Below are 17,130 nucleotides of genomic sequence, written 5' to 3'. Positions count from 1 at the left end.
CTGGGACTGATAGTCCACACAGGTTCAGAATGACGCGCGCTCGCTGAGAGACAGAGTTTATATGACAGCCAGAAGAAGGTCAGCTGACCAAGCTGGTCAGCTGACATCTCCACCACTTTTCATTGGTCCAGCACTTAAGGGTGGCGCTGGAGAGCGCTATAGTATACAGTGGAGGAAATAATTATTTGACCCCTCACTGATTTTGTAAGTTTGTCCAATGACAAAGAAATGAAAAGTCTCAGAACAGTATCATTTCAATGGTAGGTTTATTTTAACAGTGGCAGATAGCACATCAAAAGGAAAATCGAAAAAATAACCTTAAATAAAAGATAGCAACTGATTTGCATTTCATTGAGTGAAATAAGTTTTTGAACCCCTACCAACCATTAAGAGTTCTGGCTCCCACAGAGTGGTTAGACACTTCTACTCAATTAGTCACCCTCATTAAGGACACCTGTCTTAACTAGTCACCTGTATAAAAGACACCTGTCCACAGAATCAATCAATCAAGCAGACTCCAAACTCTCCAACATGGGAAAGACCAAAGAACTGTCCAAGGATGTCAGAGACAAAATTGTAGACCTGCACAAGGCTGGAATGGGCTACAAAACCATTAGCAAGAAGCTGGGAGAGAAAGTGACAACTGTTGGTGCGATTGTTCGAAAATAAAAGGAGCACAAAATGACCATCAATCGACCTCGCTCTGGGGCTCCACGCAAGATCTCACCTTGTGGGGTGTCAATGGTTCTGAGAAAGGTGAAAAAGCATCCTAGAACTACACGGGAGGAGTTAGTGAATGACCTCAAATTAGCAGGGACCACAGTCACCAAGAAAACCATTGGAAATACATTACACCGCAATGGATTAAAATCCTGCAGGGCTCGCAAGGTCCCCCTGCTCAAGAAGGCACATGTGCAGGCCCGTCTGAAGTTTGCCACTGAACACCTGAATGATTCTGTGAGTTACTGGGAGAAGGTGCTGTGGTCTGATGAGACCAAAATAGAGCTCTTTGGCATTAACTCAACTCGCTGTGTTTGGAGGAAGAAAAATGCTGCCTATGACCCCCAAAACACCGTCCCCACCGTCAAGCATGGGGGTGGAAACATTTTGCTTTGGGGGTGTTTTTCTGCTAAGGGCACAGGACAACTTAATCGCATTAACGGGAAAATGGACGGAGCCATGTATCGTGAAATCCTGAACGACAACCTCCTTCCCTCTGCCAGGAAACTGAAAATGGGTCGTGGATGGGTGTTCCAGCGGGACAATGACCCAAAACATACAGCAAAGGCAACAAAGGAGTGGCTCAAGAAGAAGCACATTAAGGTCATGGAGTGGCCTAGTCAGTCTCCGGACCTTAATCCAATAGAAAACCTATGGAGGGAGCTCAAGCTCAGAGTTGCACAGAGACAGCCTCGAAACCTTAGGGATTTAGAGATGATCTGCAAAGAGGAGTGGAGTGTGGACCAACATTCCTCCTAAAATGTGTGCAAACTTGGTCATCAATTACAAGAAACGTTTGACCTCTGTGCTTGCAAACAAGGGTTTTTCCACTAAGTATTAAGTCTTTTATTGTTAGAGGGTTCAAAAACGTATTTCACTCAATGAAATGCAAATCAGTTGCTATCTTTTATTTAAGGTTATTTTTTCGATTTTCCTTTTGATGTGCTATCTGCCACTGTTAAAATAAACCTACCATTGAAATGATACTGTTCTGAGACTTTTCATTTCTTTGTCATTGGACAAACTTACAAAATCAGTGAGGGGTCAAATAATTATTTCCTCCACTGTATATACTGGGTGCTGGTCATTCTCTGGTTGTCTGTCGTTGCGATCACTACGTGGTAGCACTCAGGCCTTGTCTGTTTCTGTGTTCTAGCATAGTTTCCAAAGGTGTTGACATCCAGGAGCTCACACCTTAGCATTAGGAATATTGAATTGTATTATTAGTTATGACCTTCTGCCTGCCTGACTATTCCTCTGAACTCTGATCCTGTACCTTGCTATTTCTGATATCCTGTTGCCAATCTCTGCTCGTTCCTGGACTCTGTACCTGCCTCCTGATTCTGTACCTCGTTATTCTGATTCTCCGTTGCCTGACCCTGCCTGTTATTAGATTCCGTATCTGCCTTCTGATTCTGTACTTTATCTGTCTGTGTGTTGACGACCTGGCTTGGCCGACCTCGAGAACTAGCCTTACTGTTAGAGGCAGTTCCCAGATCTGTTAGTGACACCCGCTGTTTGGTGTCACTCACGCTCTGTCCTTCCCACACTCTGCTTAGCTCCTCCCTCGGGAAAGTCTAGGCTTACGGAAGGAGCATACTTCTGTGCAGTATTCCTTACTGCCTCTGTACCTACTCTGTAGGTACAGTCCACTGTGTTACTGTTACACCCAAGCACTCACTTCTCTCTCAGGTGTCCAGAGGTTAGTAGATATATCTGATTATCGGTGATACTGCAGATCATCAATAATCGGGTATATTCTGCATTCTCGGTGATACTGCAGATCACCGGTAATCAGACCCTCTCTGTGTTACACCGATCGTTACATATCCCCTTTCTTATTTCTCTCTGCTTCAAACACAATAGGAGAATGATAGCTGAGTGAGTTGTGTGTCCCCTTCTACACTGCGCCCTGAGGCTGGAGCCTCTCTTGCCTCGGCCCTGTATCACAGTAACCCATTATATACAGTATACTGTATCTGTATCTTTCAGCAACAGGCAATCTTGCCTCTTTGTAGATGTTTCCGCCAGTATTTCATTACCATAGAACTGCAAGCATGGTTGGGATGAATTTACTGGCTCTTACACAAACCATGTGTAGTGATGAGCTTAAGTTTCACAAAGCAATCATTTGTCAGCAAAATTCGTAATTATATTACATTATAATCTATGCAAAATTGTAATGCAAAAATAATTTTGCACTTCATTCTAATTACCGTATATACTCGCATACAAGCCGAATTTTTGACCCCCAAAAAGGGGGTCAAAAGTTGGGGGGTCGGCTTGTATGCGAGTCTTCCCTGGTGGTCTAGTGGTGGGTGGTCGGGTGGTCCGCGCCCCGCTTCCCCCCCCTCCCCGCTCCCCCCGCGGCCGCTGCTGCTATTACCTTGTTAGACAGCGGCCGCTTCCTAATCCGCGTTCCTCTTCTTCCTCAGAGTGCATCACAGCAGCGCGCCCGGCGCTGCTGCTGTGACGATGCAGGGGGCAGGAAAGAGCGGTTCCCTTGGTAACGGCGATACAGATCGCCGCTATAGGGAGCCGCGCTCTTTCCTGCCCCCTGCATCGTCACAGCAGCAGCTCCGGGCGCGCTGCTGTGATGCACTCTGAGGAAGAAGAGGAACGCGGATTAGGAAGCGGCCGCTGTCTAACAAGGTAATAGTAGCAGCGGCGGCCGCGGGGGGAGCGGGGGGGAGCACTACCCACCTATGCTGGGCACTATACTGGCTAAACTGGGCACTATACTGGCTAAACTGGGCACTTTACTAGCCATACTTGGGTACTATACTAGCTAAACTGGGCACTATACTGGCTAAACTGGGCACTATACTGGCTAAACTGGGCACTATACTGGCTAAACTGGGCACTATACTAGCCATACTTGGGTACTATACTAGCTAAACTGGGCACTATACTGGCTAAACTGGGCACTATACTGGCTAAACTGGGCACTTTACTAGCCATACTGGGGCACTATACTAGCTAAACTGGGCACTATACTGGCTAAACTGGGCACTATACTGGCTAAACTGGGCACTATACTGGCTAAACTGGGCACTATACTGGCTAAACTGGGCACTATACTAGCTAAACTGGGCACTATACTGGCTAAACTGAGGCACTACCTACCCATACTGGGCACTATACTGGCTATACTGGGCACTTTACTAGCTATACTGGGCACTATACTAGCTATACTGGACACTACCTACCTATACTGGGCACTATACTAGCTATATTGGGACACACTGGGGGGCTGCACCAATCCAGCATTTCCTACCCCCGGCTTATATGGGGGTCAATCATTTTTCCCTGGTTTTTCAGGGAAAAGTTGGGGGGTCGGCTTATATGCGGGTCGGCTTATATGCGAGTATATACGGTAGGCAATGACTTGTAATTGCACACCAAAATGAGAACTTTCCTAAAAATTGTGTTTTCTCCTCTCCAAAGACTTTAATGTGAAAAAATGTAAAATATCTGTGCCACCATTGACTTGCATGTGTAAGGGATTGCGGAGACACCGCCGCGCGGTCTGACAGCGGGGCGGCTGTTTCCGCATTCAGACCGGCGGTTTCCGCACAGCAGCATGCGTCTGGTTTGTCTGAGCCTAGTAGTGCACACAGATGGAGAGCTACGTGCGCGCGCGCTAGGAGGCATGCCCTTTATGCCAATAGGAGAGGGATCAGCTGATCAGGACGATCAGCTGATCCCAGCGCAGTAGGTGATTGGCTGAGTGGGACTGGGCGGCGCTGAGGAGCGCTTCACTATATATACTTCTTGCCTGTCAGTTGCTGGTTGTCTGCCGTTGCGAATATATACGTGTGAGCACTCAGACCAGTCAGATCATACAGTGTGTTAGAACCAGGAGGACCTTGGAATTCACACTTAGCCAGATTACGTTTGTGTTATCATTTAGACCAGTTCCAGGGTGTTGTGACCACGGACCTCACACCCAAGCTTAGGTATACTGTGTCATTGCTGTGTTATCATTTAGACCAGTTCCAGGGTGTTGTTACCACGGACCTCACACCCAAGCTTAGGGATACTGTGTCATTGCTGTGTTATCATTTAGACCAGTTCCAGGGTGTTGTGACCACGGACCTCACACCCAAGCTTAGGGATACTGCGTCATTGCTGTGTTATCATTTAGATCAGTTCCAGGGTGTTGTGACCAAGGACCACACACTCAAGCTTAGGAACACTGTGATATTACTGTACTATACTCTAGACTAGTTCCAGGGTGTCGAGACCAAGGAACTCACCCCTCAGTCTAGGATTTTGTTGTACTGATATGTTATGACCATTTGCTCTGTCGACCTCTCTCTTGCTTCCTGATTCGGTACCTTGCATATCTGCCTTCCTGTTGCCAGACCCTGCCTGTACCCGGTTACCGAATCAGTCTTTCTCTCTCTGTACCTAATCTGCTCGTGTGTTGCTGACCTGGCCTGTCCGACCACTCTAGCTGTCACTCACTCGGAGTGCTCAGTCTACTGTACTAGCAGTAACACCAGTCCACCAGGGGTTAGCTGCAACCAGGTTCTCACTATCTAAGAGATAGCTCCTGCACTGCCCAGGGCCACCTGCCCCTCAGGTGGTTCTTGGCCGAGGTGGTTACATCTCCCGCTCCTTGGGAGATAGCTTTCAGTTCACTTACAATTTACTCATTAGGTGTCCAGAGGTTAGGCATACTTGTATTATTGGTGATTCTGCAGATCATCCATAATCAAGTATACATCTGTATTGTTGAAGATTCTGCAGATCATCAACAATCAGATTCTCTCTGTGTGCTGACACCGATCGTTACAGCATGACTTCCAATCACCGCACGTAGCCATGCATGTTGCTCGAAAACGAGCTCTTGCTTTTGTTTTAAATTGGGCACTTCCCTCGGATCGCATCGCACTGCGCCAGGTATGAAATGTCCCATAGACTTTCATTGGTTACACTCCGGCAAAACAGTGTGAAAGGGGCCTCAATGTTTTTGCCTAAACATCTTTAATAAGACTAGCAACATAGTAATGATTAGTTTTTATACTTTTGTATTTTAATCCTCCATTCCCCTGCTTAACCAGTCAAACGGCATCCCATAAACGTCTAGTTGCCATTGGACAGTGGGAGAGTCCATCCTTCCAGAAGACATTGTTATGTGAAAAAGCGTGTGTGGCAGAGCGTAAATATTATTTTTCCCCTCCGCAACTGCGGCAACAGAAATGTAAGGAGCGAGAGACAACTTCTCTCACGCCTTCTATACATTGTACTGCATTGTACGTGCTGAGGTCCTTTTCATTGGCTGCTTGTCATTACATAGCCATGGTAAACATGTTAATCTGCCATCAGAGGTGGGAGAATAATTTAATACATCTAGGCAGGGACATACACAAGTGCATTATATGTTGCATGCAGCCTCTGAGGATCTAAGGAGGTTGCAGTGAAGAGAAAGACATTGTGTACTTTCTCTTACATATTTCTTCCTTTGTTCCAATTTGAGAACTGCTGTGAACCTGGCTTCAAAGTACATAACATAATGTCCGTCTACTCACTGAGGCTTCCTGCGATCCACAGTGAAGTGAAATAAAAGGATTGGTAGGAATTCTACCCTGGCTTTTGTCTATTAATACCTAAAGCCACAGAGTGATATCAACTCATTTTCATATTCTTTCCCATTGTCACAACCTTTTAAACAGGATACCATAATACCAAACCATAAAACCACCATAGTATAGTGTTTCCTGATTCAGAGATACTGGATTTCCTGTATGCCCTGTGGCAAAGGAGAGTTACTTAAAAGGAATGTGCTTTAAGTCAGTTGAAGATTTACACATTATGGCATCCTGGTAAACTATCAAGTGAAATCAATATAGCGCATAGTTGTCCATTGTCCTACACATGGGACAGTAAACAGTAATATAAGACTAACTGACATTTTTGGGGTTTGGCACATAATTCATAACAAGCACTAAGCCACTGTAAATCCTCAGTCAAATATCTTCCAGCTACTTAGTACAGTCTATGTACATATGTAATTTAGCTATTTAAAAAAATAGCATAGCTCAAAACTACCCCCCGTTTTGAAAATAAATCTGAGCCTTTTTCCATTTCTGATGCCCCTGTTTTTGGCCTGATGCACAGATCTGTATAAATAACTCTAATAACCAACAACAAAGTGGTTATAGTTTGCTAAATGTTATGCCCTATCTCTAAATTACTGCCTTTACCCCAAATGCAATATAAAAGAAAATTAATGACTAAAGAAAGACCCAGTGTAATTGGGATGGGGGAGGGGGGGCTCTTGTCTAGAGGTTTGGTGGGGTCTTTTTGTAAAAGAGTGGAGGGTGTGTGTCTAAAATGTGGTTGGGCTGTGTCTGGAGGTTTTGTGGGTGCTGTATCTGAAGGTATGATGGATCTTGTCTCGGTGTTTGTTGGGTGCTTGGAGGTGAGGTGGGTGTTTGTCTGGTGGTGTGGCGGGTGCTTGGAGGTGTGGTGGGGGTTTATCATGGGCCTGTGTCTGGAGGTTTGGTGGGGGTTTGTCTGGAGGTCTAGTGTGGTCCATTTGTAAGGTGTTAGGTGTGGTCCCTCTAGACCCAGTGCTTGAAAGGTGAACTGTAAGAGAATCCTGCAGCTTCTTGGACTATCCAGAGATTTTCCACTACTGAGGTAAGTAAGATACTTTTAGTGGAGTATGTGTGTGGCTTTGTTACAGGAGGATGTCAATTAAAAAGATTACAATAGTCTCATGTGGCAGCCAGGCATCTACACTGCAGACCATCAGCATTTTTATACAATCTGAACACTAGGGTGGGCTTGGAGAGGGAAACAAAGCCTCTGACCACTTTTGATAAGCGAGTATGGCCATTTTTGTTTTGCTATAATTTTCACAAAATGTCACATTTTTGCACGGAATAAGTATTCATGAAAGCATATGGGTATGCAAATTTACATTCTTGCCATACACACTGGAGTCTATAGACATAAGAAAGCATAATATCGCACAAATTAATAAATGTGCAAAAATAGGCATGCATGTAAAAACGCATTATAAACAAATTCATACAAAGTCAATGATTATGAGATAAGTACAGAACATTTTCAAAAAAGTTCTCATTTTTGGGAAAATGTGTCTCCTGATAATATCCATCTGGTGGGTCTGGTGAAAATCCAGATTTTGAAGTGAAAATTTGGGCTCATCCCTTCTGGCTCCCAAATTCGCAGCTAAGCCCCTGACTTACCAAGGCGTTCTGGTCAATGAGTTGTTTAGCTTGCATGAGGTTGCCACTGGCCAGTCAGAAGGTTTGTTCACCTCTAATCATCTATTCTTAGAGTTGGGTAAGCATAAAACAAGGAATAATCTGTGTACCCGTACCATGCAGTGTGCCTGGTTGGTCACGAAACCTATAAATGCAAGTTTGAGACTGTGGAAGGCCTCCTTGTACTACAGCGTAGCTTGACTGTTTGCAGGCAAAGTGAACCTGCAGGATAAAGGTAGCCATACACTGGTCGATTTGCCATTAGATCGACCAGCTGACAGATCCCTATCTGATCGAATCTGATCAGAGAGGGATCGTATGGCTGCCTTTACTGCAAACAGATTGTGAATCGATTTCAGCCTGAAACCGATCACAATCTGTTGAGCTGCTCCTGCCGCCTGTGCGCCCCCCCGTATACATTACCTGACGCTGGCTCCCGGGCGTCTTCTCCACGCTGCACCGCACCGCTCTGTTCCGGCTCCATCCCGGCGCTTCCTGTGTCACTCCGTGACCAGGAAGTTCAAATAGAGCGCCCTCTATTTGAACTTCCTGGTCACTGCAGTGACACAGGAAGCGCCGGGATGGAGCCGGAACAGAGCGGTGCAGCGCGGAGAAGACGCCCGGGAGCCAGCGCCAGGTAATGTGTACCTGATCGGATCGGCCGCCGCTAGCGACGCACACCCTACCCGCGGGCGATCGAGGGTAATTTCCCGCACGGCGCGATCGACGGACCGATCCGATTTCGGGAGGAAATCGGATTGGCGGGTGCGTTTAGCGCGAACGATTAGCAGCAGATTCGATCCCAGGATCGAATCTGCTGTCGAAGCGGCCGCGAATCGGGCCAGTGTATGGCCACCTTTAGTTAACCAACCCGTGCTAGCAAGCCATGGTTTACCACTACTTAGCTTCAGTGTATTCTTTGTTGTTGAGTATGTATTAAATGAGTAGTCTACAGAATGACAGTCATCAAAATGGTGGCCAGACAAAAAAAAAACTGCTGCTAATCCTTCTAATCTAATCTAAGTGCAGGTGTCAGTTTGAAGGCAGATAAGCAATGGATCAGATCGCATTAGCAGGGAAATCATCTTTGTAAAGAACCCCTTATGGATTACAGAATTAGATAGGATCAGCCCAATTGGGACCCAATTGGGACCCTTGCTTTGAAGAGGATTACAGTCTCCTCATACAGTTGTGTGTTGTCACTTTATTTATTCACTAGAAATATGCACTATCTCTTGACAAAGCCCCTATTAGAATGAAAGATGTTTTGTGTTACTTTTCTATTTATTGTTTATTGAGGAGTAGAATATTATTGGAGTGTTTGGGTTGTGATCAATATATTATAACATAATAGCAGTAGGCATTGCAGTAGCAGGACTATCCTGCATAGTCACTACCAGGGGCGCCACCAGCGTACAGATGAGCCATGCCCCTTTATGGGGCCTTGCTCTGCTGCTGGCGGCTCCCCCCAGGTGTAGGCATCAGGAAGAGCGGCAGGAGCCAAGAGGGTGTGCGCAGTGGCGGGGGGAGCGGGCAGAGTGAAGTTTCAACTCATCTGCCTCGATCCTGCACGCAGCCTCTATCTTCATCCTGTCCCGGCATCTGTCGCTATGGTAACAGCGCCCCCTGTGATGACGTAACCGCATGTCATCACAGGGGGAGCTCTTGCCGATGCGATGGATGCCGAGACAGGATGAAGATAGAGGCTGCATGCAGAATCGAGGAAGTTGAGTTGAAACTTCGCTCTGCCCGCTCCCCCCGCTCTATGCTGGATACACCTACCTATCTAACCTATACTGGGGGCATCTACCTAACCTATACTGAATGGTACCTACCAATCTAACCTACAGTATACTGGGGGCACCTACCTGTCTAACCTATATGGGGGCACCTACCTATTTAACCTATACTGGGGGCAACTCTACGGGCTACCTATACTGGGGGGGACCTATAGCTGGCTACCTATACTGAGGGCACCATACCACCTGGCAATCCTATACTGCAACACCTATAGCGTGTTACCTATACTGAGGGCCCTCTCATTTGTCGGACAGCATGGTGGTGTAGTGGTTAGCACTCATGCCTTGCAGTGCTGGGTCCCTGGTTTGAATCCCAGCCAGATCTGCCAAGAGTTTGTACATCCTCCCCGTGTCTGCGTGAGTTTCCTCTGGGAACTCTGTTTTCCTCCCACATACCAAAAACATACAGATAAGTTAATTGGCTTACCCCTAAGTTGGCTCTAGACTATGATACATACACTACACTACATGATATAGGCATATGACTATGGTAGGGACTAGATTGTGAGCCCCATTGAGGGACAGTTAGTGACAAGACAATATACCATATTTTTCAGACTATAAGACACTCCGGACTATAAGATGCACCCAGATTTAGAGGGCAAAATTGCGGGAAAAATAAATATACTAAACCTGGTGCGTCTATGGTCCAGGGGCGTCTACTAGATGTTTTCCCCCCAATTATGGTGTCCTTCTCCCGTCCCCCTTTGTGTCCACCTCCTGTTCCCCTTTGTCGCTCCTTGTGTCCCCGCTCTGTGGCTAATCCTGTCCCCCTTTGTGACCTCTTCCCATCCCCCTTTGTGGCTTCCTCTTGTCCCTCTTGTGTCCTCCTCCTGTGTCCTCTTGTGTCCTCTTCCTGTCTTCCCTTGTGTCCTCCTCTTGTGCCCCCATTTATCCTCCTGTGCCACCTTGTGTCCTCCTCCTTTCCCCGCTTGTGGTCTCTTCCAGCCCCTTTCCCACCCTTGTGTCCTCCTCCTGTGCCCTCATGTCTTCCTCCTGTGCCCACATGTCCTTCTCCTGCCCTGTGTCCTCCTCCTGTCTCCCATGCCCTCCTCCTGTCTTCTCCCTCCGGATTTCACTCACCTGACCTGATGCCCACGTTGATCAGCTGCCTTAATTACCTTGCGAGGGAGCAGAAGACTGCAGAAAGATATCAGAGACAGACACCAGGAACACTGAGGACGCCAGGCAGCTGATCAACCGGGCATCAGAAAATACACAACACTGATTTCTAAACTAAACACATTTTAGACCTTGTTTAGAGACCCAGATAAAACATAACTTTGATTTCATTTTTATAAATAAAATCATTGCTATTGGTTTGTGATGTTGTTGTTTGATTACTTTGTACAAAAAACCTAGTTGGGAGGTTCAGAATTATGTTGTAAGAAATATACTATATTTGTAGTGATCTCCTCACATCTCCCAGAACTAGGCACTAATATTATATTCAAATGCTGAGTTGCTTCTAATAGTAAAAAGACCCTCCACCTAAAACCGACATGTTTCGGCTCCTTAAAAATAGAGCCGTCATCAGGGCTAACAATGAAAAAGTGCTTAGGGTGCAAAGTGCATAGTAAAGATCAACAACAATTGAGAGCTCTGCTCTCTAGCAATGTCAGCAAACTCTCAATTGTTGTTTTCTAGATTATGTATTTATAGATAGCTGTGTTGATCTTAACTATGCACTTTTTTTGTGGTGTGGCTACCCATTTTTTTGTTTCTTTCATGGAGGGGGGCCTCAAGTTGTGGACTGCTTGGGGCCACCAAATCCTTAGCCACACCCCTGGTCACTACCTAGACTAGTTAGCAGATTTGCCTACCTATTTTTTATGTCATGTACCAAAACCATTCCCTCCATGTTTTTCTCTATACAGGCAGATTGCCTATAGCCACATAGTTCAGTCAGTAGCTAGTTAAAAGGTGAGGTGTTTTTAATTTCATTTTCACTTCCATTTAGTAGACTCCTGGGCTTTTGGCATTGTTCTCATTAGAAAGCTGTAGCATTTTGGCACGGTTAGAGTAGGACTCACAGAATAGGGAACACATTGTCGCAGTTGGTGAGCTTAATCAGGCACATCAAGACCATATTGATTGGTAAAATGAATTTGGCTATGTTCACACTGGGGTGTTGAGGTGTGTTGCATTGGACAATATGCTAACAAGATGCAATCATTGTAACAGTACGTTCACATTGGTGCGTTAGCATTGCAGTGCGGTGAAATCTGTCAGCATAACGCAGTGCATGCAGTGCGGTACCACATAACATGTGCATTAACAGGTGCAATGAAGCATACTTTGTATGTACTGTATTCTTCACTGCATGTATCGCATCACACATCACACATGTATGTTCTATGCAACAGTTCTCCTACATTGCAATTCTGCTTTTACACGATATGCAACACAATGCCCCACTGTGATCATAGCCTTAGGCTCCTTCTACACTGTGATGTTATGCAATGGACAATAAAGTCGCATGTCAATGAGATGCAATTATATTTCTACTAGTAAAAAAGCCCGCCCATTAAAAAACGGGCGCTAGGCCACAGCCACTAACCCCTCCTACACAACGTGCCCACATACGCGTCCTGCTCGCCCGTCCCCAACTGCTGTCTGAAGTTTATGCACACAGGGAGATGTTGCTTGCTTAGCAGTTTGAAAAAGCTGTTATTTCCCACAATGCAATGAGGTTCACAGACAGCAAACAGTCAGGTCTGGAAGCACGGACACAGGGACACAGGAGGACGCAGGGACAGAGGGGTTTTATTACATAGGATGGTATGTTCACATTGGTGCATCAGCTGTGCAGTGCGGTAGGTCCCGATAGAATAACGCACAGCACACTGTGCATTTATCAGGTGATGTGCGCATTTACAGTGGCAGTAAAGCATACTTGCAATGTATGGTATGCTTCACTCTGCTAACACACACTGTGATCCTATTGCAACATGTACAGTGTGACAATAGCCTTCAGGTTGTGAATTATTGAGTTTTTCATGGACAATTAAAATAGCAATCCGCATCAAAAGCATAGAATCGACATGACAACCAGACAAGTGTCATTTCTGAGAGCAGTCAGTAACGGCAATATTGGCAGTTGTTATAATCTCTCAGTAGGGGTTCAGGTTTGTTCTGGAATTTTAAACTTGTCCCTCCAATGATATTTCCTTCAGTTTTTTGAAAATACTGACCTCTACTGGCTAAGTGGCTATATGCATACAGTAAAAGCTGTAAAGAAATTTGTTGAGAGCTGTACTATTTTTGTACAGCGGATACCTCATAATGAGAATTTTAGAGAGGGTATTTTCACAGAACACAGACACCATAAATGTGCATGTACAGTGCTTCTGTAAGAGCTGCTGTGATGTATCTAGCTGCAGATCAAAGGCGTAGCAATAGGGGTTGCAGAGGTTACAACCGCATCGGGGCCCTTGAGCCAGAGGGGCCCTGTTGGGCCCAGCCTCAACAACAGTTTTATCTCTTTATTGGTCCTGTGCTGGTAATAATCACTTCTATAGATGCTTTAAATAGTGGTAATCATTAACACGCTGTTCCCCATCCCCTTCTTCCACCTCTGACACTGTGGCTGTCCTTGTCAGGTTTTGGTGCGCCGTATCAATTGTTATGTATAGAGTGCTTAGGGGGGCCCAGTGTAAACTTGCATCGGGGCCCATAGCTCCTTAGCTACGCCACTGCTGCAGATTTATGCTATACCCTATCCTTCCTCCACTATGACTAATGTAAAGGCATCCGACTCAAATATAGTGAATATATTGGTAATGTCTTTGCCAATGTGATTTAAACAGTGGCAGACACAGGCAGCAGTGGGACACTGTCTACAAGGGTGCTCGGATACCACTTTTCAAAATCCGAATTGATCCGGATCGGATATCCGAATCTTATCGTTCAGATATCCGCATTTATGCGGATATCCGAACGCATTATCCGGGCTATCCGGATGGATTCAGATATCCGGATAGAAAAACTGGAAGTGCCCTTTAAATTGCTTTAAAAACTTTTTTTAGGGTAAATGAGGCATATAGCCTCATTATTTTTTAAAGGGGAACACTAATTGATGATGTGGGGACCTAAAATCCCCCCCCCCCCAAAAAAAAATGGCTGTCAATTAACATTAGGCCTAAGTAAAGGAAGAAAGACTGCTACACTCACATGTATTGTCCAAGTGGGAGCAGGGAAGTCAAGTGCCAAAAGTCTAGAAATAGTCAAGGAATTCCCGCTGCACCAGATGGTAGGGTAAAGTAGGCTGGGAGCCCTCTGATTGGCTCAATGAGGTCAGGTGGGCCTGGCCAGGGTTCGCCTCTGTGATTGGTTGCTAGGGCTTCTGCTGGGAGCCCTCTGATTGGCTCCAGGACGTCATCTCCTTAGTTACAGTATTTTGGATCCGGATATTCGCGGATATCCACGTTATGCGGCCAAATATCCGCAGATAGCTATCTGGATTTTATAAAAAATAGTGATCCGAATCGGATAGCATCACAAGTTCAGATTTCCGGGTCACCTGGATGTCCGGAATCCGGATGAGCACCACTGACTGTCTATGAGCACCACTGACTGTCTATATGGCATGTGACAAAGTGAAAAGTGGGCATGGTCATAACATACTGTACATGTTATAAGTACTGTACTAACCTATATTCATGTCACACTCGACCTAAAAACATATAACTAAGAACTATAAGAAATAACTGGATGTGTGGAAAAAGGAAGATTCAGATGAGCTCTAAAGGTTAAAATCCCGTATACGTATCTTCAATGTTATACACATAATTTTTTTCAGAAAAAGTTTATTAAAGTGTAACCGAGGTGGCGCGGTGGGAGGGGGGGTCAAATGGGACAAAGAGGCACGTTCCCTGCTGCATGACATGCCTCTGTGTGGTCGCCCCCCCTCTCTGCCCCACCACCACCGCGGTATCACCCCCAAAATTGCCAACTTGCATCATGTCGACAATCTCGAGGGGAAGGGAGGAAAGGTAATCCCTGCTATATGCCCACTGGGGGCGTTCTTGAAGGACTTCCCCAGCTGCCATTGAGGAGCTCCGCCTCTCCACGGCCGCTCCTCCTGCCGCACCCCCGCCTCCCTGCACTCCATTCTGTGTGAGACACACAGAGCGGAGCTTCTAGCATCGTGACCCCAGGGGTCAGAAAACTGAAAGTAACAGATTGCAGGCCACAGGAGCTGCGCAGTGTGACGGGGATTGCGGTTAACTGTTCTGGCCAGCCCACCGGATCAGGTAGCATTGTTTTGTTTTGTTTTAGTTTAAATGCCCACCTCGGGTTCCCTTTAAAAATATTTTTTCTGGAACTTTCTGCATGTGTGTGCAGAGAGTGAATGGTGTGTGACTTTTGGACTTCAATAAGTTGAGGAGACATATATGTGTACAATTAACAATTCTACTCTTAATGAAAAGTAGATTATTTTCAAATCAAAGGTGCATGCATGCAGAGTCCCAAACCATGCATGTGCAGGATGCTTCCATCAAGTGCAGTGCAACTGAGGAGGGGACTGTGCATGAGCCATAGCTGCGACCTAGGCGAGTTGGAGCTTTTTATGAGGGATGACAGTGAAGTAACAGGGGGGACGAAGGGATGCTGCAGGGCCTTACAGACTGGGGGGGCTGAATGAAACCCCAGGTAAGTTAGCGTAAACATTCTTGATCCTGTTCTAGCATGCTTTAAGTGTCATTGGGTTAGCCATCTTTCTGCCTATGCATGCAGAGATGATAGAAACAATACCTAAACGACATTGTGGAACTAGTGATGAGCAAAATCATTGCTTGCAGGTTTAAAAATTTTCATCAAACTCAGTAGATTTTCATCAATGAGTAGGCAAGAATCTCATAAATCAGTTTTATAAAATTTGCTTTGTAATAGCTCCAATGACATTAATTAATGCATTAATTCATTAATTGTGAGAGCACAGTGTACTGTGTTGTATACAATATCATTATGTTCATTATTGTGTATTTATATAGCAATGACATTTTCTGCAGTACTTTAACCCTTTCCAATCCATTTATGGGATCACCCATGATCCCCTCCTCCAGCACTTACTTTTTTCTTTGTGTTGGGGTAATTGCAGGAGTGCGTCTGTTGGAGAATCTGGGCAGGTTTTGTAGTATATACAGGCGCTGATCCAATCTTTATCTCATGTGTATGTTTCACCAGCTGCTCAGGATCAACCACATCCACAATCGGTTCCAAGAAAAAAATGCATACAAATCCACAACGTTTGGTACTCAGATCGGCATCTGCAGTAACCCCACAGTGCTCAAAAGCATATTTCCACAGTGACCATCACCAGAAATAAATCGAGAAAGGTCACTTCTCCATCCAAGAAATATATAAACATTTATTAGAAGCTGAATCTACATCACATATACAATGACTTACTTCCAGGGTCCTTTTGACAGGGACCCTTAGTAGTTAAAAGCATATAGTGTAACCCAGTACACATTTAAAATCCAAAAACTATCTCATATAAGTTGTCCAGTCTCCAGTTCCTACCGGTTTCAGCCTTGCGCCGTCATCAGGGTATTTCCATTCAAGGCTCCCCATTGGTCTATTAACCGACCAAATGAAATATGGGCTCCCACTGTAGGTTTAATATATGCCTACAGTTGTAAGCATCTCTGGGGTAGATTCTGGCAGGATAGAACCCTGATCTACATTAACTGCCTAACGACTGCTCCACACCAATTGGCGTGAGCAGCGCGGCAGCCCCAGTACCACTCCACGCCGATTGGCATGAATGGCTGGGAATTGACTTTGCAGGGGATCGCGCACACATCCGTGCTTCAATGACGGAACGGAACTCCATCATCACTCTCCCAGCGGCAATCTCAGCTAGGGACTGTTAAACGGTGAAACCGCCATCTAATAACACTGTACAGCGCTGTGACCTGAGGCAGCGCTGTGCTCGGGACAGCTGTGTGACACGGCTGTCCCCTCCAGAGGTTCAGAAGTGATCGGCTGTCATAGGCTGATGCCTACGACAGCCAATCACGGTAATTGACTGGCAGGGGGAGGGAGGGTGGGAATTTTAAAAAATAATACATAAATAGGCAAATTTATTATAAAAATAATAACAAAATATTTGTCAAAAAATAAACACTGGGGGAATGATCAGACCCCACCAACAGAAAGGGAGAAAGGGGGGAGGGAGGGATCACTTGTGTGCTGAGTTGTACGGCACTGCAGCGAGGCCTTAAAGCTGCAGTGGCCTATTTTAGTAAAAATGGCCTGGTCACTAGGGGGGTTTAATAGTAAGAGCCCACTGCACCAATGGGAAATAAGGATGTGCTGTGATCACCTCTGGAGCCACAAGGGTCTTGTCATATATTCCAAAC

The sequence above is a fragment of the Hyperolius riggenbachi genome, chromosome 4 (assembly GCF_040937935.1).
Source record: "Hyperolius riggenbachi isolate aHypRig1 chromosome 4, aHypRig1.pri, whole genome shotgun sequence".
Taxonomy (NCBI): Eukaryota; Metazoa; Chordata; class Amphibia; order Anura; family Hyperoliidae; genus Hyperolius; species Hyperolius riggenbachi.
This window is presented reverse-complemented; position numbering follows the sequence as displayed.